The sequence below is a fragment of the Photinus pyralis genome, unplaced genomic scaffold (assembly GCF_008802855.1).
Source record: "Photinus pyralis isolate 1611_PpyrPB1 unplaced genomic scaffold, Ppyr1.3 Ppyr1.4_LG3b, whole genome shotgun sequence".
NCBI classification, from domain to species: domain Eukaryota; kingdom Metazoa; phylum Arthropoda; class Insecta; order Coleoptera; family Lampyridae; genus Photinus; species Photinus pyralis.
The window spans coordinates 16815117-16842815 of record NW_022170510.1 but is presented as its reverse complement, the minus strand read 5'-3'; the positions used below and the strand labels follow the sequence as shown (position 1 = coordinate 16842815).

The 27699-nt window shown below is 37.0% G+C and overlaps 1 long non-coding RNA gene across 1 annotated transcript; it reads right to left on the bottom strand.

Annotated features, from left to right (window-relative positions):
* Positions 1 to 16339: 16339 nt before the first annotated feature.
* LOC116167463 lies at positions 16340 to 16913 on the bottom strand. Its single transcript, XR_004144532.1, has 3 exons — positions 16838 to 16913; positions 16507 to 16782; positions 16340 to 16454 (listed from the first exon to the last, which is right to left on the bottom strand). It is a non-coding gene; the product is annotated as an uncharacterized LOC116167463 (long non-coding RNA).
* Positions 16914 to 27699: the final 10786 nt, after the last annotated feature.

Below are 27699 nucleotides of genomic sequence, written 5' to 3'. Positions count from 1 at the left end.
CGATCAGTGGCGACGCAAAGGGGGCAACTTCAGTTTATGGGCGGACCAATATAGTGCCGATCCTGCTCTGGTGCGTGCATCAAAGTGTTACTAACAAGGACGGCCTGCAAAGGGGACGCAAGATAATGGTTGACGCTCCCCGCTAACCATTCTTTATGTACGTCTCTCTCGTTCGCACCCAATTTATGAGTTAACCTTCTCCGTCCGACACGCGTCGCAGAAGCGCCAGTGACGTAATATAAGCACGTGACTGTGGTCAGCACCCAATCAAAGTTTGGGCGCGAACTCAAATTGAGTTAAAACTTGACTAAATTGAAAATAGTAAGCCACACGAACGATTCAAATACACCGTTATATGAATATCTTAACTTGCACATTGACACTACCGGTATTACGTAACAGAGTATGAGCCAAACGCATTGTCGTTCCTCAGTCGCTTCAAGGTACCCTGCGTGTTAGTATTTAATAAACACGTAAAAACTTATCATCAACAAATCAAACTCCAAACGAAATTTAAACCAGTTATTCTCACTACCGCGCGCGTTCATTTCAGGTAAATAAACGTAGCCGTGTAAAACTATAACGCATGCCGTATGGAACGGCATATAAATTAAATATAAAACAATAATAAATCTAAACCGATGCTCCAATGAAGCATGAATAGAAACCACAGTCATTAATTCATGATAAAAAATGGTACATTATTTTTTCGGTGGCTTTGAACTGGAGATATCTCAATTCGGGATAGATGTTTGTGTGCGGTTGCATTGCATGTTCACGCAAAAAAAATTAATTGAGGTTTATAGTAATAAAGATTTCTATTTAGATACCCTCTTATTGACATTCGTAGATCCATCCCCCGCCTAAAATAGAAATTTGGAAGGCGGCATTTTCTAACTACAGGCTTACCTAATCGAGGTAAATATCTATTGTTCCCTTCACGACGAGATTATGGTGAGGATTATGAGTTCTAGTCCTACCTATTTACCTTACTAGGTAGCTTAGCGCCCAATTCTTATAAACAGAAATAAAAGCAACACAAAACGAAAAGCATTTCTTTACTCAATTCAATTAATTAACTAAGGTGGGTATTCCATATATGTATAGATCAAGGAAATTTACTTCTCGAGCATACTGCACTGAAGATAATTATAACCCGGACATCTTGTAAACAAACCTAATACCCAAAATACTTATTTAAATACCTACCTTCAAAAAAATCATCATATTAAATTAAGCAACATAAGCACATATTAAAGACAAGTAGGTACTTTTAAAAATATTAAAATATTTTGTCAAGTATTGTAACGTAAATTTAATTACGTGATTTATTTAATTACATTTAATTAACAATAAATTTATAAGAGTTGTCGAAACTGATTAATTTATTCCAGTAAATTAAACAGAAGCGATTGAAGCGCAATTCGATTTATATATAACAAACGCCCATATTTCTCGAACGGTTCCAAACACTCCCGAATATTCTAGAATGTTCTCGAACAGACACGTTATATTTCTCGGATGGCGCCTCGATTTCAAACGGGATTTCTAGAATATGCGCTACAGTAGGTATGTTGAAGGTAGGTATGCATTTAAATATTTTAAAAAGTATTTAACTACTTCACAAAATTATCAAAATATATTTAGAAATTAGAAAAAAACGGATAAAAAATGCTACATTTTTCTAAAAAAAACTAAAAAAAACTGTCCACTTTAGAAAAATTTTGCAAATTCATTTTTTTATCCGTTTTTTTATGCTCTTGCCATTGATACATAGTAAAGAAATGGTTTATATTTGAAAATTTCGAGTTTTTGACCAAAACCGATTGTCAACTTTGAACGATTATTCGTATTTGACATTTGAAAATCAGACCAATAACATTTATATAGCGTGGATTTTTAGCTGTCCATTCGTAAAAAAAACATTTTGCTAAGTTGCCAGACAACAGTGATATGATATGGCTGATTTACTGAACCTCTGAATCTGTGAAAAAATGTCAAATATCTTCGAAACCATGTCAGTTAGACATAGCATCACAGTGACAAAGTCATACTGAATTTTTTGGAGGAATTCAAAAATGGCATCAGAAAAGATAGTGCCATTTGAAATAAGAAAGTTCCGGTATCCTTCTGATACAACCGGAAAAGCGGTCATCTTGAAAATATGTTTAAATCATTCCTTTTCAAAAAAGGTAATGGGGTCCCGAATTAAAATTCCAAACCGTTCCTGAGATACTTCTAATGGTCCACTTAACTGTACAACATTCCCGGGTGTAAGGATGTAAAACAAAACCAGGAATGAAATTATATCATGAAAAAAAAAATACAACAAGCTAACTCAAAAAATTCGTTCGCGGCCTCAAGCTAGCTACTCTTCTCCACTCGACACGGGTAAGCCATCCTTCTTACCTTTGGACCTTCGTCACTTATTTATCACATACCTAATACCTACAAACGAGTAAACTACCTATATTATGCATGGTGCATCCCAAATGTCTATTCTTCGCCCTTTGTTGAGTTTAATTTACATCAACGACTTACCTACGTCTCTGCCATCAAATATACATTGCACGCAGAATTTCATTTCACATAATTATTTTATGTTTCATGGGAAATAGTTATCACCCGACAGATGGTTCGTCTGTGATTTAAATAAATTGAATTTGGATCATTATTACATAAAAAATACGAAATTATTGCTATTTAAATTGATAAGACATTGTAAGATAATAAACTTTGCAGATGTTCAAGACAAGCACTTTTTCCAAATGAACCGATGGTCCAACGTGTTTCGTTTGGGAGCCACCCCCAAAGAAATTAAGATTTCTTCTTTAATTTTTTTCTCAGCAACCATAAGAATTACAAAGATGGGTGGCGCGTATTTGAATATAGGTTTTCTGGTATGCCCTATCCGAATTTAATAAAAAAATTTCAAAATTCCTACCACGAAAGAGCGCACTCCTACTTGTGGTGCGAAATTAAATTCAGTTTTCGACGAAATTTGGTATCTGGGGGGTTTTGAACATGAAACTCATGAATCTGGAATTAGTTTTTGAAAATTGGAAAAAAAAGTTCCACTGCAATTCTTGGCCTGACAACGAAAATGGAGAGAATTCCACGAAATTTGTTGTCGAACAGTTTTGTAAAATAACTTTTCAAACAAAAGTTATACTCATTTGAAGATTGGGCCTTCGGGTTACAAAGTATGCCCCGCCTACTAGTGAGTGATCTAATTTTGCATGTAGTTAATTGAAAATGTCGCAAATAACAAAAAAATAACGATTTAAGTCGATATTGTGATTAAATGATCACATAAAATTCGATATGTCGATCATGGTATTCACTTCTGCAAATTCGATTCCAAAAATTCCGTGGCTGCGGGTAGTGGGAATTGGGAAAATACAATCAATAAGCATTATTGCAAGTATCATAATATTGAAGGCACAATCAGGAAGGCATCAGTCTGGTAATCTGGTGTGGTTGTATCAATCACAGAGACGAAGAGGACTGTTACCGAAACTACAGACCGACGGCCCTTACAAACTCATTAAAAGAATCATAATGATTTGATCTACCGCATCCAAAAAACAGCGAGGGGTACCTAATGATAGTGCAAGACCGTTGAGTACTTCTGCTTTGCCAAGGGGAGATGCACCAAAGGTGATCCATGTCGGTTTTGCCACAGAAGAACAATAATCCAGAATACTCTTGAATCTATAAATCAATGCAGAAGGATTGTAGTGGGACGCAACAATCTTAAGAAGGGGGCAGTGTACAATTATGTTCCGGCCGGAGTAATTTGGAACGCTCTAGACATTATACGCAGTCACCAAGGGGACAAGGAAATGAACAAGGACAGTTCGTCATATTCTTGAAAGGCGTAGTTGGATGGTGGAACTTAAAAAGGAATTTGAGGTAGGTACCTGGGGAACAGCACGAAGAGCTTTATAGCGACTAAGAAATTAACAGAGATTTAGAGGAAGTGTAAAAGTTTATGAAGAAAACTTGTGAAGAGAACTTTAGAGAGGGGTTTAAGAATAAACTAAGCAGATCTTGAGGGGATCATGAAGAAAATACGAGAGCTTGAGAAGGATTTAATAAAACTCGTGTAAAGCATAATATATAGGCACTTTAGGAAAATTATCGAGAAGAGAAAGGCACTCGATAGGAAATTGAGTAAACGTTGACCTTGAGAATCATTTGAAGAGAATTTGGGAAAACTTGGTAGATACTAAAAGTAACGGTCGAGTCTCCCTGAATAGTGTCAGTGGACTAGGTATCTCCTCTTTCCTCAGTCCAGGGGACTGTTTCGTTTCTTCTTGTCGCCCATAATAGTCTATTTTAAATTTCGATGTAAGTTCTGTATAAGCATTTTGAGTTTCTTGAGCTGTCTTCGCTTCCTTTTTTGAGTCTGTCAAGGCTTTGCTGATTTTGTTGCTTCCATACAACCTTCATAGCTTTCTTCATGATTTGATTCAGCGGTTCAATGAGGGAGCACAGGTCTAATATAAATTTTTTCCTAATGAACAACCAACTTACAATGTTGTCTCTATTTTGTTCTTGTCCGCATCGATTCTTTTCTGAGAAAGGTGGGGAGGATGCTCCTAGTTTCTTTAGGCACTGTAAATTGTTCAAAACATTATTTTTGTTGAATACGTCTAAAACCCAGTTTAGACAGGAGTCATATTTTGTTTTCGTTTTCTAATATACAATAAGGTAGATGAAAATTTACGTGCTGTTAACGTAATTTCGGGGTAGGCATTGGAAATAGCAGTCGGGACATGCAGCAGCTTCCGTAGCAAACACGTAATTCGAGATGTTTTAAATACTCTTCATTATCTTCTATACGCCCACAAAATATAAGAATAGGATTGCTTTTTTGGCATGCCTATATATCTAGACGATAAATTATTGACGTTTATTAAATTTAACTTTGGCTGAATGGTGTCTCATCATACCACTTCGAACATTCGACTTGTTTTTCTCTGCAACTCACATACCCAGGGGATGTCCTTGGCCATTTTTTGAGTTGCAATTAGCAGTTGCCATGGGTTTTACAAAATCTTCGAAGTTTCTCGCAAATTTGTCCAGACAGGAAAATTTAGGACGCGAAGGTGTGTTTCAAATGATAAATAACCGGGAAAAGGCATAACACTATAAGATCTAAACGACGGGACGATGTGAAGTAGGTAATCAATTTATTGCCAGAAAAATGGGAATAGTTTCCGAAAAGGAGTACTCGTACAACACGTTTTATGAATAGAAGGCAATAGGAAATGTAAACGTTTCATAGAAAAATCGAAGAAAGTGAAATTTTCTTCCTTGTGGTCTCGCTCCTCCATGTCAGAGTAACCCTTTGCATAAATGAAAGCATTGATATCTCCAAGTAAGAAAACATAAATACAGTTACCCAAAAAATATCTAAGTGAAGAAAAATTTTGATAGATAATTACAAATGAGACGCCTGCTCTTCCACTGCGCTTTACCGTAGCGAAAGTGGAGTTAACTTTCTTACTTGTTCATCATACTAGTAATAGCACAATTACAATTTATGTAAATTAATTACCGATACAGTAATTCTTTTTAACATTCTTAGGAATTAGAAAGAATCTTCTATGATACCTACACGTGAATAAAAACCATTCTCCTCTGAAAAAATTATCGCACTCCGATTCGCCTCGTGCGTTAAACTGCTTTCTGGTGGTTAAAATTTATCCTTATTCACGTACACCATAAATAGATTAACTTATTTGTTGATTTTGTTGTCACTGCATGCCTCCTATACATATTTTTATTATTATTATCATCTAAATTAGGTACCCATATTTATTTTTATGTTCATGATTTGAAATGAAAAATTGAAAAATGTCGCTATATGGCGACAGTTTCCGTGTAAGAACTATTTTTAGTGCTAATTTGTGTGCCAGTTCTCCTTTCGTTTGGAAGAAAATTTCAAATATTTTGGACCCAATGTATAATGTCAGCACTTTAACTTGTTAGTTGTTGGTCTGGAACTGAAATGAATGCCGTAGTCTTAGGTAAAATTTCCAACTTACCGTAACGTCCCCCATGCGGGGGTTGACTTAAAACTAATGTCATAGAATTGTGTTCCTATTTCCAATTTTAGTACGCCTTTAATTTCCGACAAGGTTTGTGAGATTAGTAAGTAGGTAATTAGTCTTCACTAACTGGTGCAAGTGTGGCGTTTTTCTTATTTTCTTTATTTACTAAAGTGTATCTGCATTTAGCGGGTGCAATGTATAAGAAATAGGAACCGTTTCGCAAAAGTAATATTTATTTTCCTGTTCTTCCCTAAACTTTTTGAGGTGAAGCCCATGGTACCTATTATTCGATACAAAAACCCAACTGGGGAAAACTAACCGTTACATTTTGACCACACGCCTTGAGAGCTGTTGAGTAGGTACGTAGAGATTTAGGAGAATTTTCCATCTCTTTTGACAATGCAACGGAGGTATCGTTACATTTTGGACACCTATCGTTGGAGCACGAATTAACAATTTTACTGTCCAGTTACAGTGTTCTGCTATTTTGCTTATTGGTGTTTTTGTTTTACTTTTTGTAATTAGAAAGTGATATTAATCGCAAAGGATCCATTATAGAAACGGATCCTCACCGGAAATTTCAAAACGAGAACTCAATATCCCAAAATGTATGAGTAGGATTACCAGGGCACTACTTAACCTATTTTTAGAATTAAATTTCAGGAGAATATTTCCTGCAAAATTTCCGATGTTCCACGAAGCAGCCAAGAAATTTGATCCCCACTGAACTTTTGCAAAAAAAATGGCACTCTGTAGTTGCAAAACCGGAACCGCTGTGGTTAATAAACTTCAGAGACAATAAGCAGAAGCATGTTCCCATTATACTGTCAATTAAAGTATTTACCAATGGGGGTTTCCCCCACGAAAAAATGGGCATTGAATAATTAGACGCGCGCCTAATTACGTCACCTAAAGTATCACTTCAATCCTATTTAAAATTTAAATTTTATTTTAATTTTAATAGGATATCAACCTATAATCTTGGTTAATGACACGGCCGCTTTCCTGATGTACGCCTTTTTTTCTTAATATATCACACATTCAAAACAAGATATTACGTAAAGTTTGCAGAGATCCTTCTAGTATTAAAATTAATCGCTTTACTTTGTAAAATAAATTAGACGTACGTCACATGAAAAAAGAAGAGATGCTTGATAAAAGAAAAATTGTTGAATAGACAGTCACCATAAATCTCCAAAATTGATTTGCAACATAAAAATACTTTTATATAAATGAAATCACGTGGTGTCGAATGTGTAATAATGGGATTTGGAAGGTTTATAAATTACGTCCCGTGAAACTTGATATACACATTTCTCTAAATTGTTAATTTCATTCTTCTTCTAAATTTACCTTTTATAACATAAATTCACTTTTATTTATTTATTAGTAGTGAGATAAACGAAGAAATGAAAAGGAGAACTAGGTATAAGGACAGTAAATAAAGTCTTCTATTATAGGTATATCAATATTTTAGATAACTCTTTTAAGTTTGCGCAATGAAATAAAAGTGTTCGCGCTGAAATTATGTTTATAGTAACAGTTATGTTAAGGGCACACTTGTTGTACTTGCCGGAGAACACCGTGCCCGTGGGATCTCTCTCCGTTTTTGTCTATATTCGTAACCTGTATAATAACGTCGTCTCTCTCAGACTTTCTCCGGAATTGAGTTTAGTACTTCATAAACTAGAAGCGCACGCGAGCTTCCGAGGTTGAAATCTTAGGTTACAGAAGAGGGCTGTTATGGTGCCGTAAAGACGAGTGATTTGATTTTATGTGTTTGGGTTAAATATCGTTGTTCCTCCTACCGTTTTAACATATTGCTCGTATGTTACCTTATTGACTTTAACAATTAAAGCTAATTGCTTAGATGTAGCACGAAAACATTTCTATGAAATAGTTATTAATAAGAACTTAATAATTCACATTACATACTAAGTACACATTTTGCTGCGAAATGTGATGAAATAAAATATTATCTTAGTTAGAAACTGAGAATGCACCAGCTTTATTTTTCAGTTATAGAGGAAATTAGGATTTTATTAACAATTCACGACATCGTTAATAATCCGTGTCTGTCTGTCTATCGATCCGTTTCTATATACTACAATAAGTGACGGATTATCTATAAGACCAAACGGCTCAAGGAGTTGGGAGGCTCTGATGTTGTAGTAATAAAAGCATAAGGTTAACCATGCTTCAGTGACTGTTAATGGATATGCTGAAAGTTTAGGAGAAGGTTCGACCATTTTATTAACAAAATAATACATTCACCCTGACTGATACTAATTAGTTTGTAGTCTGGCAAGAGTTTCTGGTGAATGCATGTAGAAAATGCAACGAGTTGAACTTATTTTTCCAATCTTAATTTTTTTCATTATTGAAATAAATTAGAATTAAGATTAATAGCTTAAAAAAAGTTAAGTGCATTGTACATTTTGTGTATTTTTTAAACGAACCTACCGAAAAATACTCCGAATTTTTCAATTATACTGTACCGAAATTTGATTTTTATTTAGCCCCCTCCAGAAATTAATGTAGTCGCTCAGGACGACAAGGTTATTGACAAGGATAGTCCGTCATATTCTTGAACGGCATCGCTAATAATTATCATTTTCATAAGCTATTAAATAAATTGTAAGTACCTAGTTCGTTACATTTGGTGTGAGGTGTGGGGTTAAATAAATTAACTGATTTAGTGGATGTGCATGCCCATCGTAACCAGATCTGCCGTTGCTAAAATGGAGGAAACAATGCTCCAACTAGTTAAAGAAGTGGAGAGTAGCTGAGTAAGTACAAACGGATATGAATAACGGCCAGCAAAAAATTTGATTAGGGATTTCTGAAATCTAATATCTGAAGATAACATTCAGTCAGACCGAATTACCGATGTGGACAGCAAAGGAGGAAAGATAAAAACTCAAATAAATAAGAGGATTAACTACATTGAATAGAAATACAAAGAACTGCGTCGGGAATTCCTGCTGTTAATCACAGATGGCCAAAGTCACCACAGCGAGTCACGACGCCATGCTGCGAGTGGGGAAGAATCGAACCGTCATTGCACCATTGTCCCGTAGTGTCGAATGAGTTACTGTCCCACAGAAGATGCTGGTTAAGCCTCCTACTTTAGATGGGAAACATCATGGCCTACTCTGCTACGCATGCTCAACAGTTTGAGGCAGCCGCTGCTGTAAATGAATGGAATGACGCAGAGAGGACGACTGCTCTCATTTTTGTATTGCGAGGGGGCGCGTTGGACGTGTTATGAACAATTCCGGAAACACAGCAAGATTTTTGCCAGATATTAGCAGGGATAGAAATGCTTTACGGCAAGAACGTCCAACAAGTATATTACGCGCCTGCAGAATTTGGAGACGGATATCGCTAGATTGATCCGTGTAACCTATCCATCAGCGCCAGAAAGCTTCTTAGACCAACTAGCGGTGCAAACATTCATCGATACTGTACGAGATAGTGATGTCCAGCAAGCTTTAAGGGGTAGCACCGGCACGAGAGGATCGACAAGCTTCTCGCTCACGCGTTGAAATTCGAAGCAGCAAAAAAAGTGTCACATAGTGATGCGAAGAAGCAAAGTCGACTCGCAGTACCACCATCGAGGTTGCCTTTCTAAACACCAGACAGACAGTTTATATATGGATGGACCCGTCATGGGAACAAGTGGATGATTGTTGGTGGACACTGGTAGGACAAGAACAATAGCGCGATCCGACCTTGTGAAGAATAAGGAACTGATGCCACCCACCCTTAGGCTCAAGATTGCAACTGGTGATCGCGCAACTGTTCTTGGAGATATCGTGGCGGAGGATAGGATTGAGTTCAATACCCGTAATCATCAAGTACTGGTGGCTGATATGGCGGATCAGATGATCTTGGGGATGGACTTGATGAGGAAATTTGGATTTTCTATATACTTGAACAATGGGCACTTCACATTGATAATAAAGAAGATTTAGTTCGCCAAGAACTTCACGCAACACTTGATGAAGACGTTACTCTACTCGAACGGAGTGAGAAACTCATATCAGCGCACATGAATGGTGGTGTGCGGGGCGAGGACACTGGTCTCTTAGAACCACGATACACTCAGTATCGTGCTTAGGCACGGAGTTCTTGTGGCTAAGATGGTGATCGAGAATAGCCGAAAACCTCTGATTTGTCTTACCAATGTAAATCATATTTCTGTATCGGCATCTTCGTTAGTTCGATGTATGGAATGGAATATTCAAGGGTAATACAACAAGACCTCGTAGGCCGGGCGCTAAAGGGTTTGAGCATGCATTGAAAGTCTAACGCAGTTTGACTTTTGATTATTGTTGGGGGCATATAGTAGATGAAAAATATCGATGTCGTCGCATTTCCGCGGTGGGCATCACATGAGGGGGAGGGGGCAAAGTAGCTCGTGTGGCGATTGACTTTATCGCTTCCCACTCAAAGACGGTAATATTAGAGCAATGCTTGAAGCGGCTATTTACAGCTACTTATAGTGCTTACAAAAAAGGCCATAAGGATAAAAGTCGTACCTCTAACCGTTTTGTTACAAATAAATTATTTTAAAATATATCTAAATTCGATCGAAAATCATATTTGATGCACATTTCTTATATGTGTAAGATAAATTTAATAATGTATGTTCTTAAATAAATATATATAGTTTTATACAGTCAATTTTACAATTTTCCAGCACGTACTTGGGCACCCAGTCACAAATATTTTTCGCCTTCGCTCTCTTCGTCAGACGTTTTAGTTTGTAATGGGTTTCTGCATTTATCAACACATTTGCAATAAGAACAATAAGAAGAATTATTTGATAAACAATTACATGTTTTTTGGAGTAGTTTTTGCATTTGCAGGGCTGAACTGCTTCGAGATTTGCATAACATCAATGCTGACGAGCATTGCATGAGTTCCATTTTTACCCTTTATTCATAAATTGAATACGCCAGGTGTAGATACATCAAACATTGACTACCAATTACTTCCCGATGGATAATATTGGAACTATTTCGAGGGGACATTACCAAAACTGATGCCATTATGTGAGAAGTAATTTCTGCGGAATAACGTTTGACTCTATTACTTAAACATATTAGTGATCGGTCAATCTTTTGAAGATTTAAATTTAATTCTTATATTATGCCATTTAAAATATGACAATACTTATGTACTTTTATAATCACTCTTATAACATAAACGACACTATTAAAATTGTCTTACATCTAGATACAAGAAATATGTGGCAAATATGATTTTCAGTGGATTTGGATATATTCCGAAATAATTTATTTGTAACGAAACGGTTAGAAGTACGACTTTTATCCTTAGGACATTTTTTGTAGCTAATATAAGTAGCTGTAAATAGCCGCTTCAAGCATTGCTCTAACTATTACTGTCTTCGAGTTAGAAGCGATAAAGTGAATCGCCACGCGCGCGACTTGGCCCCTTCCCCCTCATGTTATGAGGGCCCACCATGGAAATGCGACGACATCGATGTTTTTCATCTACTATATGCCCCCAACAATAATCAAAAGTCAAACTGCGTTAGACTTCCAGTGCATGCTCAATACCTATATTAGCGCCTGGACAAATAGTCGACTATTTTGATTGCATCTAAATTTCGATTGTATTTTGTAATAATTTAAGGAGACATATTAATTTTGGTGTAATCTGATGAAAGCCCGAGAGCGAAGCTCGAGGGCTTTCATCTCTGATTATTAACGCCAAAATTATGTCGAGTCAAATTAATAAATACAAGAGAAATTTAGCGGCAATCAAAATAGTCGCTTATTAATCAAGGTCGTGTTATATTTATGAAGATTATTTCTTGAATCCAATCCTTTAAAATAACATTCAGTTTTGTGAATTGTGTTGATTCATTCATTCATTCATATTGACGATGCTCCCAAAATTGGGTAAACTGCCTCCATATTTTTACTTCTCACTGTGTTATGCGGTATTGTAGACTGGGCCACACCATCTATTTCTTCGCTAGTGGTTACGCCAAAACGATTAATTTCAAAAACTTCAACAACACGATTTTGACGTTTACGTTAAATGCTGTCAGATGCACAAGCTGTCATGCTGATAGCCGGCTATCGTGCACCATGCAAAATAGTCGCTAATAGATCGTATCGTGTTGACTGGTTTCGTCAAACAGGAATCAAAAGTGTGATTGGGTTGATTGACATTTAACAGGCGAAAGAAATAATCAATATAATATTCAAGTGAGATGCATCTGGTGCCATTGATGCCGATTTGAGTCCCGCAGCACTTCAGCAGGATCAAAACATCGACCTCGATCTGAAACACATAGTGCAATGAAAAACTTCAGACAAAAGACCATGTATTTGTGTGGCCTGTGCCGGGGTTTTTGTCCCGTAGAAGGTTTCCCGGACATGGTCTTGTTGTGTGCGTAATATATTTATTTGTTCTTGTCATTTCTTATGCACAAAAGTTCTGTCTTTTATTTAATTCCCTTCCCGATTATGTCCCACGTCCCAACACATACAAGAACCGGTTACACAACGTAGGAGTTCATTCGTGGCACCCATATCGAGCCGACTGCCATCCAAATTCAAAAGTGCCGCGAAACATCCATCGTTTTGACTTGAAGGGTAGGTGGCTCTGCTTGTAGTTTTTTCCCATAGTTGCGAACGGTAAGTATAGGGTAGGTCAACGTTTTCAGTGTCGGCTTGATAGACCGCTAGAACCAATACAACCAGACGGCCCCACACTCTCCCTTTCTTCTTGTCGCCGTATATTGGTCTATTTTAAATTTCGATGTAAGTTCTGTACAAGTCTCTATTTTCTTGTTTCTTCTAATATTCATTCCCTCACCTCTGGATCGACCTCCTATGATGTCAACAGCAAAATCCCCAGATTCACTCAGCTTGTCAAAACTGTTCGAAGCGCATTGGGGATGTTTGTCCTTCCCGCCTGATGCATGACTTTCGAATTTTGTGATCGTAACTTCATCACCCAATTCTTTATTTTGACTAACATTTTGACGTAGGCTTGAATACCATCTCCAAGGGTTTATAGCTCGTGAAAGGCCTGAGGCACTTGACATCATAAAATCATTTCACTCTCCATATTAGATCTAAGATCTCTTTTCCTATGTGAGAGTTTGTTTTACTTTCGTATTGAAAAACTGCGCCAAATGGTTGAATCAATACAATCTGGCTGGGCGGTTTTGTTAATGCTTGTTTGAGTCTGTCAAGTTTTGGTGATTTTGTTGCACTGTAGTTGCTCAACACATTAGTTTTGTTGAATACCTCCAAAACCGAGTTTAGACAGGAGTCATTGTTACATGCCTACTTACTTATATTATACCTATGTTGCGTTCTCGTTTTCTCATGTACAATAAAAGTTTATACGAGATAGTAAACTGCCATAGTACTTCTGAGAGTAACTTGCGCTAGCGTTTACATATTAGCAAGTTGTAAAAAGCAATTTCCCTCAATAAGTACTCTCAGACACTTTTCAGGTATAAATTTTAATGCATTTTGTTTCTTGAGTCTGTCCCTGTAGATTTTTTATTTGATTTGCTACAACTCTGGAAATGCTTCATTAAAGAAGACGACACACACGTTTTCGCTCCATGTAGAGCGCAGTACTTGCGCACAACTTTCGACAAGATTGAAATAAATGTCAACGTCCTGTCAAAACTGTGTTTAGACGTGCAAGATTTTATTGCAGCAATACTTGCCGACAAGTTTTCAACTTGCTGGGAGAGAGCTCTCTATCTCTATCACTGTTTACATTATGAGAGTTATTGGCAAGTGCTCTCTGACACAAAGTTGTGAGAGTTTTACTATCCCATGTAAATTACGCTTTATGTCGTCTTGGTATTTAGTAGTATACGTGCATATTGCTAAGAGATTTTAACATCTTTCACTTACTAAGAGCGGGTACACACGAGCGACAGTTGCAGCGGCGGCATCGCAGCGGCATCGCGGCGGCACCGCAGCGCGTTGTAGCGGACCATAGAGACTCATGACGCCAAACATTAATCTTGTATATTCTAGCGGGATCGAACCGCCGAATACGCCACTGATTCGTACTTCTTTATGGTATTCCGTATTCCAGTTCTGCTTCCTTGATTGGCCGCCTCCTGGCCTCGGTGGTAAATTCTGGTATTTATTGTTTCCATATTTTGTTGATTTTGCATTTTTATTATTGTCAACGCGTAGAACAAGATCACTAACCTTAGACTGATTCTGTGTATACTTGCAAACTTCATGCAAACTTCATTTGGTTCGTACTGCGAACTTTGCCGTCTTGACTTCGCGTTCGGCAGCTTACCGCAGAAAATGCTCGGAAAAACGATTTTGGATCACGTACTTGAAGCTCTGGTGGGCAAAAACCGAATGCCCTTCGCTAACCCTCCTGGATGCATGTTTATTGTTTTTCTTTTTCATTTTCTACTTGCCACATCATGGCGCTAATGGGTTAAATCGTGCATCTTTCACCGTTAACTAATCCGCTTCATTTTCTTAACCTAATCAAATGAGTAGAAGGCCATCTCAAAACCTACAAAAGTTCAAGATCGCTTAATCCGCGCTTCTCACGAAACTGCATGATATCCTCATGAGTAATTTTGATTCAGCCATTTTGGACACCTAAAAGATATTAAGATTGTATTATCGCCCGTCAGACTGGAGCTTAAAACATTTCCAGGCCATTAACCAGTCGTAACGCATCTTGAAGCCATTAACCGGTAAAATATAGATCTCCAAATTCATTTCGAAACTTTAAAGGTTTGAAAATAACAAAATTTTGCAATAACCAGCCCTCTAAGGGGCCCATCCTGTATACTTCTCAATACTTAACACCTAAAACTATGAGTCTAACGAAATTCGACTCTAAATTATTAAATTGGCGCGAGATAATCGCGGCGAGTTCGTTCCACTTTCAAGGCCAACTCGAGTCACTTATACCTTACCATACGGTATAACGGTTTATTTTTTTTATTTACAAGTATTATTGTTGTTCATCGTATATTTTGTTGAATGATCCTCGTAATTTTTGGAAAGCAGTCGTAACCGTAACCTTCGAATAGATGACTCCATTTATCGTTGGAATTTTGACCACGCAATTTTAGCGCGCGTTGGTTATCGATTGTCGACCTTCATTTCTATCTTTCAACTGCAAGCTGTGATAAGAATGCACTTGATTTTTAATTAAACAACAAAAGGCATGGAATTTTAATTGCCGCAATTATTACTGTAGTAATCTTTGGCGATTGAATTCTGATTTGGGGATTCCGCAGTATTTGATGGATGGAAATTCACCTTTAACTTCGACATAGGAGGATATTATAATTCCCTTTTTTTTCTGGCTAATCTTAAGTATCCGCCATTTGCATTACATTCACTTGACGTATGTTTTTTTTCTTTAGGATGACTGATATTTCATATACAATTTTCCATCGACGATTGTTGCACATTCATATATAATTAGACCTCTTATTTAAAGAAGTATGTACATTTTTGGTTATCAACGCAGAGGATTACTTGTGATTTTCTTTTAGGGTTTTTAATTTTTGGTTCGTTTTAATTGCAGTCTTAATTGCAAATTCCAGTTTTAAGAACCAATTCCAATACCATTTTAAGTTAACTATTTATGCGGCGAGTTTGAGGAAAGCAGCGCCAACTCTACCTACCCGTTATTCCACTCTCCCCCAATTATAACACTGAATGCGCCCACAAGTCAGCAGGAAACGCGCGCAATTTAGATACGAGAGACCGCAATAGAAAACCTTCATCTTTAGCACCAGACTAAACATTCCGTATATTCTATACTAATGCACAAATTATATGAGAGTTGCTGCACAATTCACCACGAAACAATTTAGATGAAAAACTTAGTTTCGGAAAACTTCCTTCTCAACAGTTGAGAGTTGGCACAAAAATGTGCACAAATTGAGCACAATTCAGATGCAAATTTTGATAGGAATCAGAAACTTCTGTTAAGTTGCAAAATTCCGCATTAATGTAAATTTTGAGGCATAAAAGGTGGAAGTTGGCGCACAATTCAACACAAAACGAGCACAATTTTCCACGTGATGTAGCTCCAGGTCAAAAATTCGATATCTCGTTAATATTGAAGCATAGTGTGGGAGTTGACGCACAAACCGGTACAAAGCGAGCAGAAATGATTGTGTTAAAACCTTTTTGGTTTAGGAATGTAGCAGACCAAATTTAATACACTTGTTTTACCTTTATTTTTTCCTGACCCAGTGCTGGTAAATGTTTATTAAGTACGCCTTATAAGCTTTTGATACACCGAAACATATTGTAACGGTTTATTTTCTTACCCTTAAGGCCTATTAAGTCTTCGAAATACTTTATTTCATTTTCTCTTCTTTTCCTACAATTCAAATTTAAATTTAGTAACTTTCACCTTTCTGTATTGTTATTACCTGTAGCTGATAACAATTTCCTTTTCCCGTATACTCTTATCAACTTTCACTTTTCCTGTAAACATCTTGTATGAAGTACATGTGATTTCACCAAGTCTTTAATTCCAATTATATTGAGCTTCTAAGGAAGGATTTGTAGAGAATTGGTTGTCAGAGAAGATTAAGTACGTGCCGTTTGATATTTTGGTGGTTAATTCTTCTCGCGCATATATTGCGGATCTGCCGTCACATTCACCATAAGCTCGCTCGTCATCTCAAGAGGTACGACTCTATTAGCTGTAATTGTCTACACATTATCGATGTTTCTTTTAGCTTTTTCTTTTACGTCTACTTTATTTCGTTCGTCGTCTTCAAGTTTCCTTGGAGGTTTCAGCACACTACGTTGGATTCCATCATCTACAATAATCAGAACCAGACATCCTTGTCCATCGTGATACTCACCGATATCTCCCGGAACCATCTATACCTACTTCTTGCGTTCGTTGCGTTCTGGTTCCAAAGCCACATCGATTGTCAGCTGTTAGCCACACCATCCACTCCGGTCACCTTAATTGGCAAGCTACACTCTCCGGCAAAGGTCAGGCTGTAATTGTTGTGCCGTCTCCGTTACATCGTCACGGTGGTCAAATAAAATAAAGGAAGAGAATTCATTTGTCGAGCCTCTATCCTATCTTACCTATCTCCTCTTGTTCCTTCATTCTTTTTCTTCCCTCACTTTCACTGTGTTGTTTTTTTGTGTTTAACGAAGTTTTTTTTATACTTATGATAAACCAGATAAATACTTGTCATTTTGGAGGTTATGTATAATTTAAGGTTATATTTCATTTATAGTATTTTACATTATTAGCCAGGTAAGTGAGTTTTTACTGGCGATAGGAGAAGTTGACTAGCGAGCCGTTAGTCAGTAGCGTTTAAACATGACGTTTACCCGTTTGCGTTTTGTCTTGTTAATCAACGTTTACAACTGAGTAACAAATAAAATTTTTGGTTGCATTCAATTACTTACGTACTAGTTACACTATTTGGTGCTTAGTCACAAATTAATTATATTGAGTTTATAAAACATTTTACAAGTCAAATATTAATCAGTAGTATACCCCAGGTGAGGTACCCGTGGTCAAGGTGTTATATTGGTAAAGCTATCTAATAACCCAGGTCCTAGTAAACTTGAGGTCATATTAACTCGCCCTAAACTTAAATCAAGCGAGTAAGTGGATCTTGTGAATGTTAAAATTTTTGTTCATTGCCTTGTTTATTTGTTGTGAGTAAGTCGAAGCTAATTTCCCCCTTTTGGTTATTGAACTGATATTTAAATATACCGTATTTTCGCCTCCATGTAATTTCTTTCTGTGTATGTGTGTGTGTGCTTGAGTATCGCCTTCTTCGAGATAACTATAGGTATACATCCTGCTCCCTGAAGCAAGAGCAGTATCTACAACTTTCGTTGTTATTCCCGCTTCTGGCGCCCATATAAACCAAAATTGAACCTACCCATTTCTCCCTGTATAGCAGCCGGCAACGAAACATTGTCACCGCCAGAGGAGTGAGAACTCAAGAGTTCCTGTGGTTTTTGTACGTGACAATATCAGTATAAATTTACAAACGATTTTGTATCGTTGAGTCGAAAGAAATTTGCGATAAAAAACACTTTAAATGATATTCCATAGAGAAAGACAAATAAATTTAATTGAAGTAAATTTATCTGACTGTATGAGTAGCGCGACCATTTAGCCATGAAGTAACACTCTCACGAAGCGCGATAACTTTTGCATCTTAAGAGTTATTAGTTGTTAAATACCGGTAGGTATAATAAAAGTGCGATATCTACGCGCATTCTAATATCTACTTGAGAAAATGTGAATAACGGTATCCATTCCCATATCTTATTTGAATCGTCAAAAAATCCCATACTAAATCATTATTTAATGCTAAACGACAAAAAGAAGACAAATCGAAGTATGGAAGCAAAGAAGCGCTAAAGCAGGCTCAAATAGGAAAAAACCTCACATAAATCCTTCTTTCTTTAGTGGGGCTCCAAAGTTGCACAAACTTGGGCTAAGTCCGAACATCGTTCACTTTGAAACATGGCTGCCTAGCTGTCGTCTCCGACGTGGCTGCGCATTAATACTACCCAGGATCGAACTAGGACCTCCGCACGTGCAGTAAGACGTGTGCTTTATGTTTGCGTTTGGTTATTTATGTGTAAGTTGAGAAATTGAATGAGAACACGCTATATGGCTTCCTTTACGGTGTCCAACTTCAATCATGATCATTGATTATTAATAATGAATTAGGTTTAGCTTCTGAAACCCTACAAATTGCATATAACAAATTTTATTAAATAAAAGCACTGAATCGAAATGGGTAGGTATGCTACGGCACTGTGTCTGTGGCTGGAGCATTTACCACAAACTTGAGTAGCATAAATAACAACTGTCGTGAAATGTAGTCAATAAATCATGCAAGGAGTAATAATATTAAATTGTCATTACAGTTTAGTCTTTATTTATCTCCGGAAATGCTAAGTTTTGCACGATTTTGCGCACGTTCTAACTGAACAGATATTACAATACATTTCATATGTATGAATTTCCCAGTGTTTGTTGAACCAAGAAGGGTGATAGAAATTGACGGATGATTAACCACATTTTTTCTAATTTGTTCACGCAAAGGAATATTTCAAGATTTATATCCCAATTCAGATTAAAATAAATAATGTATTACAAAGATAGGCTATAAATTCGTAACTTGAAAGCCAATTATACCATTTGGCACAAATTTTTACAGCAGGAAATGTAAACAAGTTATTAAGGACTACGTAGCGATGCGAACGACGACAGAGCATTTCGTCACCATTCACCCCGTTTTTCTACTACCACTGTCAACACAAAACAAGTTAACAAGTAATCGTAATGGTCGAGATGCGAAAAGGGCACTGTGAATTTTGAATCGATTCGACTCAACTTTTGGCATTGCGTATTATATGGCTAAAGCTATGCCCATATTGAATTTCATGCAATTCAGTTAATAACTAACGGAGATGTTCAAAGCGATCGGACATTTCTAAACAAAGACGGGCAGATAGAGGGACAGACAGACAAAGGAACAGACGGACAGACCAACAGACAGACGACAGGCAGCAATACAAAATTATAATAAACGGCAAGTGTAAAATTATGGAACATGTAAAAAACGGTTTTTTGTTTTTCTTTACAATAACTTTTTGAATAAACGCAGAAAAAATTCCTTCCTTGGTGCAAGCCTCGACACCATAACGAACCAAATAGCGAAAAAACTAGAACAACAGCTCTTAAGATAAAGAACTAGTAGTGTCTCAACGAACGAGCGGACGGACGGACAAGGTGGCCACAATAGCGCATTTTTTTTTGTATTTTTGTGGAAATGCGCTAAAAAAGGAAAAAGGTTTTCGCCTAAAGGCGGATCCACATTGCTAAATATTTGCGTTGTGTGTTGAATTTGACACAAATTTGCCCGTGTGCGCGGAAATTTTTGTCAATGTGGACTGTGCGCCGAACGAAAACGTACGCAAATAATTTCGTGACGAACAACGCACGCTCTCCACTATGTTGTCGGTTTTCCAGTCAACTTCAAAGGGATTTGCGGCGCACAAAGTTCTAATGTGTGCATGTGAATGTGCACACGTGGATTCATGGTATAATAACGTTGATTCAGCAAATAAAACACACAACATAAATATTTACGTAGTAAATACGTGACCCTACTCAAATTTGCGGGGCAAATACCTACTTTTGCCGAAATTCAAAATTCAACACACAACGCAAATATTTACCAATGTGGATCCGCCTTAAGGTGAGTAAGTTTAGCGCGTTTTCCATGCATACACGTTAGTATTTACTCTCCGAAAGGCTATAGGAAGAGGAACTGACCATTTATGTGTACCTACAAAGAAAAATAATAAACATAGGTACCTATAAACATTTTCAAAGGTTTATCTCAAAGGAATTTCTTCATTCAGTTGACACTGCGCATTTGGCGCATGTGCGTAATTAAGTTTCACAACTGCGATTCGTTTTTTATTAGAAGCACCTGCGGTTTAAATTACAAAAACATATCTCTATAAATAAGAAAATTGGCATTGTCGAGTCGGCGCATGCGCTATAAGTAAATTTCAAAAAATATTTCTACAGTCTACATGCGCCGAAAAATCGCCAAGATTTCTCTTGGCTCAGGTGCCAAAGCGACAAGTTACCGAATTTAAAAAGAACGAAGGTACTAAATATCTTAAAAAGTGCCTGTACCCACTGCATCCAATGTAAAAACTCAATGTTGTTTTAGAAAAAAAATTTTTTTAACTATTTTATAAATTTAGATCTTTATTTTTTTTATCTCGATCAAGACGAATTATTATGGAAAATGTAAATCGACAGTTTTCTAGATAAGTTACTTCCAAACATTACTCCAAAAAATGAATCCTATTTTTTGTAAATAAGGTCTGTATCTTGGCGGGCGGTAAATCAACAATTTGAGTGTAGCAAGTGGCGGCGCTGCACAGTGTCGGCGGGAACTAACTAAGGACCAAGACGGGAGTTGACAAAGCAAGAATATTATAATGTAAAAAAGTTGCGATTAGGTAAAGAAGAATAAAAAAATAATAATAATCGTCTGGTTAACATCTACAGAATGATGCTAAGATACCCTGGGGAACGGATGGTAATATCGCCAAGCTGTTTTCCCTAAACATACTCGTATGACCTCTGAGGGCGATGTTTACGATGATTTCCATTTGAATGGTTCTTCTCATTTCACCCGAACCAGCTTTAAGTGCGAAATTTGATTTCAATGTTGGCATTTTTTTATTTTTTAAAAAAAAGGCGCGAATTCTTAGTTTACTTCTTTGAGTAGCTGCTGGTACTAGGATTAAATAAGTATTTGTCACGCGATATTCGATTATTCCCTTTCGTTTCGCGAGAAAGAAACGGGGATTCCTTGTTGTTGTAGAGTTTGTTTGATATAAAGGTGTGGGAGGAAGAACGCCTTTGCATCCCTTGGAAGAAAAAATGCAAGTACACTTTAATCGTTCGAATGAATTGTTTGGTCAAGCCCAAGCGTTGTGCTTCCATTCTCTCAGGTGATATTTTTCTTTTGGTTTTTAGTTTGTTTGATACCGACTAATTACTTGATTACATTGAGTTATTTGCTAAATTAATGCCATTGTATATAGTATAGTATAGATACATTAAACAAAAAATGAGTTTCTTTAAAGCTTAATTTTACCGCATGGTAGTATCTGTTGAGACCCAGCACTTTCCTTTTATTGTATTTACTTTTCATACATCGCTTCGCCTTTTATTGGGCGAAGTATCTAATCGATGTAGCAATTTTTGACATGGATGTTCAAATTTGCTTTTATAAGAAGTACATACCGTTAAAATTTCACAAAAATTAGTCCACAAATAAGAAATTTACTTTTGCACATGCGCGAAGGCATGTTTAACATAATCGATCGAGTTATTTTTATTACCAGTTGATTTTGTTAAAATTTCAGTAAAATCGGTTCAGAAATAAAAAAATTAACTCTGCGCAGTCGCGGGCGCGCAGTTTTTCGCAAGTTTAATATAATCGATCGATTTGCCTTAATGAAAGGTGCTACTCTTAAAATTTCAGTAAAATCGCTCCACAAAAGAGAAATTAATCTCTGCGCATTCGCATGTGCGCAATTTTTGACAAATTTATAATAATCGATCGATTTAACTTTACCAAAAGGTGCTACCGAGGGTGCTACTGTTAAAATTTCAGTAAGATCGTTTTAAAATAAGAAATTTATCTCTGCGCATCTGGTGTGCGCTTGCGCGCTCGCAGTTTCTCACATGTTTAATATAAGCGATCGATTTGTCTGTATTAAAAAGTGTTAAAATTATAGCAGGATCAGATTGTAAATAATATAATAATATTTTATTGTGGTGACATATCTCTACGTTTAGGCAACACACCTCACAGCTGGAAGAATGCCACGATGGGAAATATACGAAATGCTCTGTATATAGCAATCGTGATAAGTTTTCCACTTAAAACATTCTGCGTAGCTGCCGAGAGAGTTGACGGGGGGCGGGGTAGCGGGCCGGATTTTCTCAATGTGCATGTTGTTTGTTTTGTTTGAAATGTGTAATTATAGAATTTTATTCTTTCTTGTACTAACCATCAATGTCATTTTGATGTGTTTTTTTATGTACATGCAATTTATCTCTTTACCAGAAGTTTTGTCTGAATTGAATCGTAGATGCGTTTAATGTGTTTTTGTACTAAATTGAGTGTTCTTGTTTGCCATTTGCATTTATAATGTCTCAATTTAGGGACAATCCCGCAGCAAAATCTCAATCCCGGTATTTGCGGGATTGTTAGATGTTAATCCCGCGGGATCCCGGTATTTGCGGGATCCCGCAAAACTTTAAATAAATTGGCAAATAAGCAATTCTGTGCGGTTAACTGCTGTATTAAAATAAATCGCTAATTATCACAATATTCAACAAAAAAGTACCTTCGGCCTAATTTAGAACTCAAAAAAAACCGAACCTGTAAAGCACAAAAAGGTGAACTTCCAAAGTGCCTCAAAAATCATAGTACATTTTTAACGAAAAAAGTTTAACAATTATTTCATAAATAACTTCACTGTTATGCGTTTCATTAACAAAGCAAACCGAGTCGTCCCCTTGGTCGACAAATTCCTCAGTCCCGCAAATCCCGCGGGATCCTGCTCCATTTATGTGCGGGATTAATCCCGCAAAAATGCTGCGGGATCCCGGTATTTCGGGATCTCGCGATCCCGGTATTGCATTCCCTATGTCTCATATGTTTTGTTTTAGCCGATTTTTTAACTTCATTTGGCTTGATATCTGATTTTTATTGTACCATTTGAGATGATTTGTGTATTTTTCTTGCATTTTGTTGACATAGTTGAGATTTATTTCTTATATTTGTGTGTTATACCAAGTTGTTTGTCCAAAGAAGGTTTTTTTCTGGTCCCTTGTTTATTTATTTATTTATTATCCCCCTCTTGTTCTGGGCCCTCAACAGGCTTGCGCCCAATTACAGAGTCACCCGCATTGTGTGCATAATAAACGTTATTTGTTCTTGTCTTTTCCTACGCACAAAAGTTTTATTCAATTCCCTTCACGTCCCTACACATTAAAAGAACCGCCATAGTACACATAACGTAGGAGGTCAATTCGTTCCATCCAGGCCGAGCCGATCGGTCCCAAGATTTGAAAGCGGTGCGAAACGTCTGACATCTCAACATGAAGGTTAGAATTTGGAAGCAAACTGTAAGAAGCATAGAGTAAGCCAAGATTGTAGTGGCAGCTGAGGGGCACCCTAAGATCTTTCCATTATTAACGAGCTCCCAGCGAGTTTATAATTTTGTTGTGTCTGTCCGTCCGTCCGTCCGTCCGTCCGTCTGTCCGTCCGTCCGTCCGTCCGTCCGTCCGTCCGTCCGTCCGTCCGTCCGTCCGTCCGTCCGTTAGCACGGTAACTCATAAACGGATGGACCGATTACGATGAAATTTTGCATGTGGATTCTTTATCAAATTTGTAGATCGGAGTTTGTGAATTGGCAATGTAGCCCAAAAAATAAAGTAGGCCCTTTTGACAACTCCGTTAGTTATGAACCGAATTGCATGAAATTCAATATGCGCATAGCTTTAGCCATATAAAACACAATTCCAAAAGTTGAACCTAATCGATCAGCATTCACAGTGCCCTTTGCGCATCTCGACCATTTACAGACCGAATTGCAAACTTTCTTATTTATGAAGGTATTTAAATGAAATTTGATACATAGCCACTTGGAATAAAAGCAAATTTAACGCCAGTTTCAAAATTTGGTTTTGCGCATGCGCAGTGCCAACTTTCTTATTTATGGAGGAATTTAAATAAAATTTGATACATTGGCACTAGGAATAAAACCAAATTTTACGCCAGTTTCAAAATTTCGTTTTGCGCATGCGCAGTGCCAACTTTCTGATTTATATTTATATTTAAATGAAATTTGGTACATAACCACTTGGAATAAAAGCAAATTTAACGCCAGTTTCAAAATTTGGTTTTGCGCATGCGCAGCTTATTTATGGAGGAATTCAAATGAAATTTCATACATATACACTTTAAATAAAAGCAAAACTAACATCAGGTTTAAAATTTGGTTTTGCACATGCTATAGCCATACCCAGGAGCTCGTTTGCTATATTTGTTTAATTTATTTAGATACAGTATGTTCGCTTATGGAGGGCATTCAAAATGAATGAATGATGCGTGCAGAATTAAATCGCATACATAACGTTTGTAGCTGTGTTCCTTGGTTGCTGCAGTTTGGACAAATTGTTTATATGTAATTGCATTTCTTGCACCATTTCATCGTCTTTGCAGGTCCGATATGTAAACGTTCATTACTGTTTCTTCACAGGGTGCTTGATGCTTCATCAGGGGGTAAGTTGCGTTAGGTCAAGATTGTTGGATAATTACACTTGGCGTTGAATTAATGAATTTATATTAATATTTCTCCACGGCATGTTTCTTGGTTTGTTGTAAAGATAATTAAAAGTATGGCTCACACAATAACTTTCCAAAGGCAACAAAAAACGGGACCGAAGTTTAAACGCGAAATTTTACTATACTTCTATTCTTGCAAATGCATCAAACATTGAAATAGTCTCAAAATTGCGACTTATTGGCTTTTCGATGATTACAATGATCGAAAGGCATGGCGGACCACAATGCATCTATTCCAAACCACGACGAAAGGTTGCGTTTTTAGCGCATTTCCACAAAAATAAAAAAAAATGCGCTATTGTGGCCACTTTGTCCGTCCGTCCGTCCGCTCGTTCGTTGAGACGCTACTATTTCTTTATCTTAAGAGCTATTGTTCTATTTTTTTCGCTATTTGGTTCGTTATGGTGTCGAGGCTTGCACCAAGGAAGGAATTTTTTCTGCGTGTATTACTAAAAAAGTTATTGCAAAAATACCAAAAAACCGTTTTTTACATGTTCCATAATTTTACACTTTTGCCATTTATTAACGATCCTAGAGATAGTTTATAATTTTGTATTGCTGTCTGTCGTCTGTCTGTTGGTCTGTCCGTCTGTTCCTTTGTCTGTCTGTATTTCCTCATTTTTGGGTGTATGTGCGATGTATAACTAGTGATTCACTAATTTCTAGTTTTCCCCTTCTTTAATATTAAATTTCAGCTAGAAAGCTGTGTAAGTGCAACTCTGTTTTGTGTGTTTATAAGGATATTGGTTCTTACTGCATAATGCCTCCAGATGTTAGATTTGAGTGTTTAGATTTAGTTGTTCAATAAATATTTAAATAAGGCTCGTAATTTCCCTGAAGCTGATTTATTACGGGCTGCATATTTTGGTTCGACATCCCGTGTATATAGGCATCAGATTTGAGTAACGTTTGAGTGTTTTTGCGGATTTGTGCTGTAAAAAATTACCTATGTATCTATCGGCTTTTTTAAACACCTAAGGCTAGATGAATTCCTCTGTTTCTTTGAATACTTCAAATTTTTACTGTTCTTCGAATTCTATCGATTCATCAATGTTTTTAATTCCATTAGATTCTTCAATTTTCTAGATTCATAAGATCCTTCGAATCCTTAAGATTTCTTTTAATGCTTTTGTTTTTTAAAATTCTTCACATTCTTATGATCTTCCGGATAAACTTTAGAGCTCCATCAAGTTCATCTGATTCTTTATGAATTTCAAATCCAAATGCATAAGCTTTACCAGATTTTAGACGCTTTGTTTGGTCGGTAAATTTTTAACAAACGTGGACACATTCTAGATGTTTACTAAACAGTGTGATATGATAACTTTGGACGCCCTTTCTGTCACCTAAACGTGTACCTATTCAAAGGACTTGTGCCGTCAATTTTGCCATAAGATCATGAACCGCCCTCTAAATAGAAGTAGCTACATAGTGTTTAATTTAAAAATCGCAACGTGCGCCGCGCCGTTTGAAACCTACGAGTAGGTATAGGATAAAGTTTTACATGACAGAGTTCTATACGCAACCCCATAATCAATTGCCTGGAGTGTAATAAAAGTAATGGAATTGTTCTTTCAGTTTTATTTCTCTATCAATTTGCAATTATCTTTTATAAAACCTTTATTATCAATCACGGTCACATTTTGTTTCTAATTTGAATTATTCGTAAGTATATATAAATGACTGCGAATGATGAGCGTACAGTGCCGCTTTTTCTTATTTATAACCAATTTTGAAGCAAGATGAATAGTAATTACCTTCCGAGTATCTCCCATACGTTACTAATAAATTAAAATTATGAAACCCCCGAAAAGGAAGTCAAATATGCCCATTTCAAATTGAATGTTGTATACGTACGAACCGATTCGAGAAAGCAGCATGGAACATTCGGTTCGATTAAATCAATACTTTTTTTTGCGAAATTGAAAATTGAATTAGCCGTTTATGTGTATAAGGAGCCGTAATTATTGTAACAATTAATCGTAATTATAACTACCTGAAAATACCGGCATGCATTGGTTAAGCACACAATCCTGCAAAGGAGTTCAGGCAAAGAGAGAGGCTTTGCCGTGACAGAGATGAATGGGTTTCATTTCACGCTGAGTCTCCCGCCCCGCGCCCGACAACCCCGCATGATTTACCGGGCTACAATGTGGTAACCCATGATTTATCGCTGCCGAATGGCGGGCTCGCGAGTGGTGTGCTGTACGAACCCCGGACTCCCGGACCATGGGCGGTTTATAATACTCTTCTACAACTATTTGGATATTGTCATATTAATTTTCCTATATCTGACAGTCACAAAAAGGATTGGAATTCACGATGTAAAATTGCAATATATCAACGTATCGAAACTTCATAGGTGGATACGCAGCTACTCTCGAAGCGGTTCTGCATTTTTAAAAGCGCATATTCAATATTCCCCTTTGCTCAGCAGTTTAATTTGTAAACGCAGCACAAGTGATATCCACTTTGCTATAGAAAATATAAGCGAAAAGATGAATTTCCTTGAAACAGAAGGGGCACCGGCAGGCACAGCAGTGACCAGCAGGCGGCAAAAAAACTAATATCTTCGGGGTGGACAAGGAGAGAAAAGTTGGGGAACGGGAAAAGGAAGCACAACTTACACTAACATTTCGCAACTTGACCATAAGAGGAAATATTGTGAAT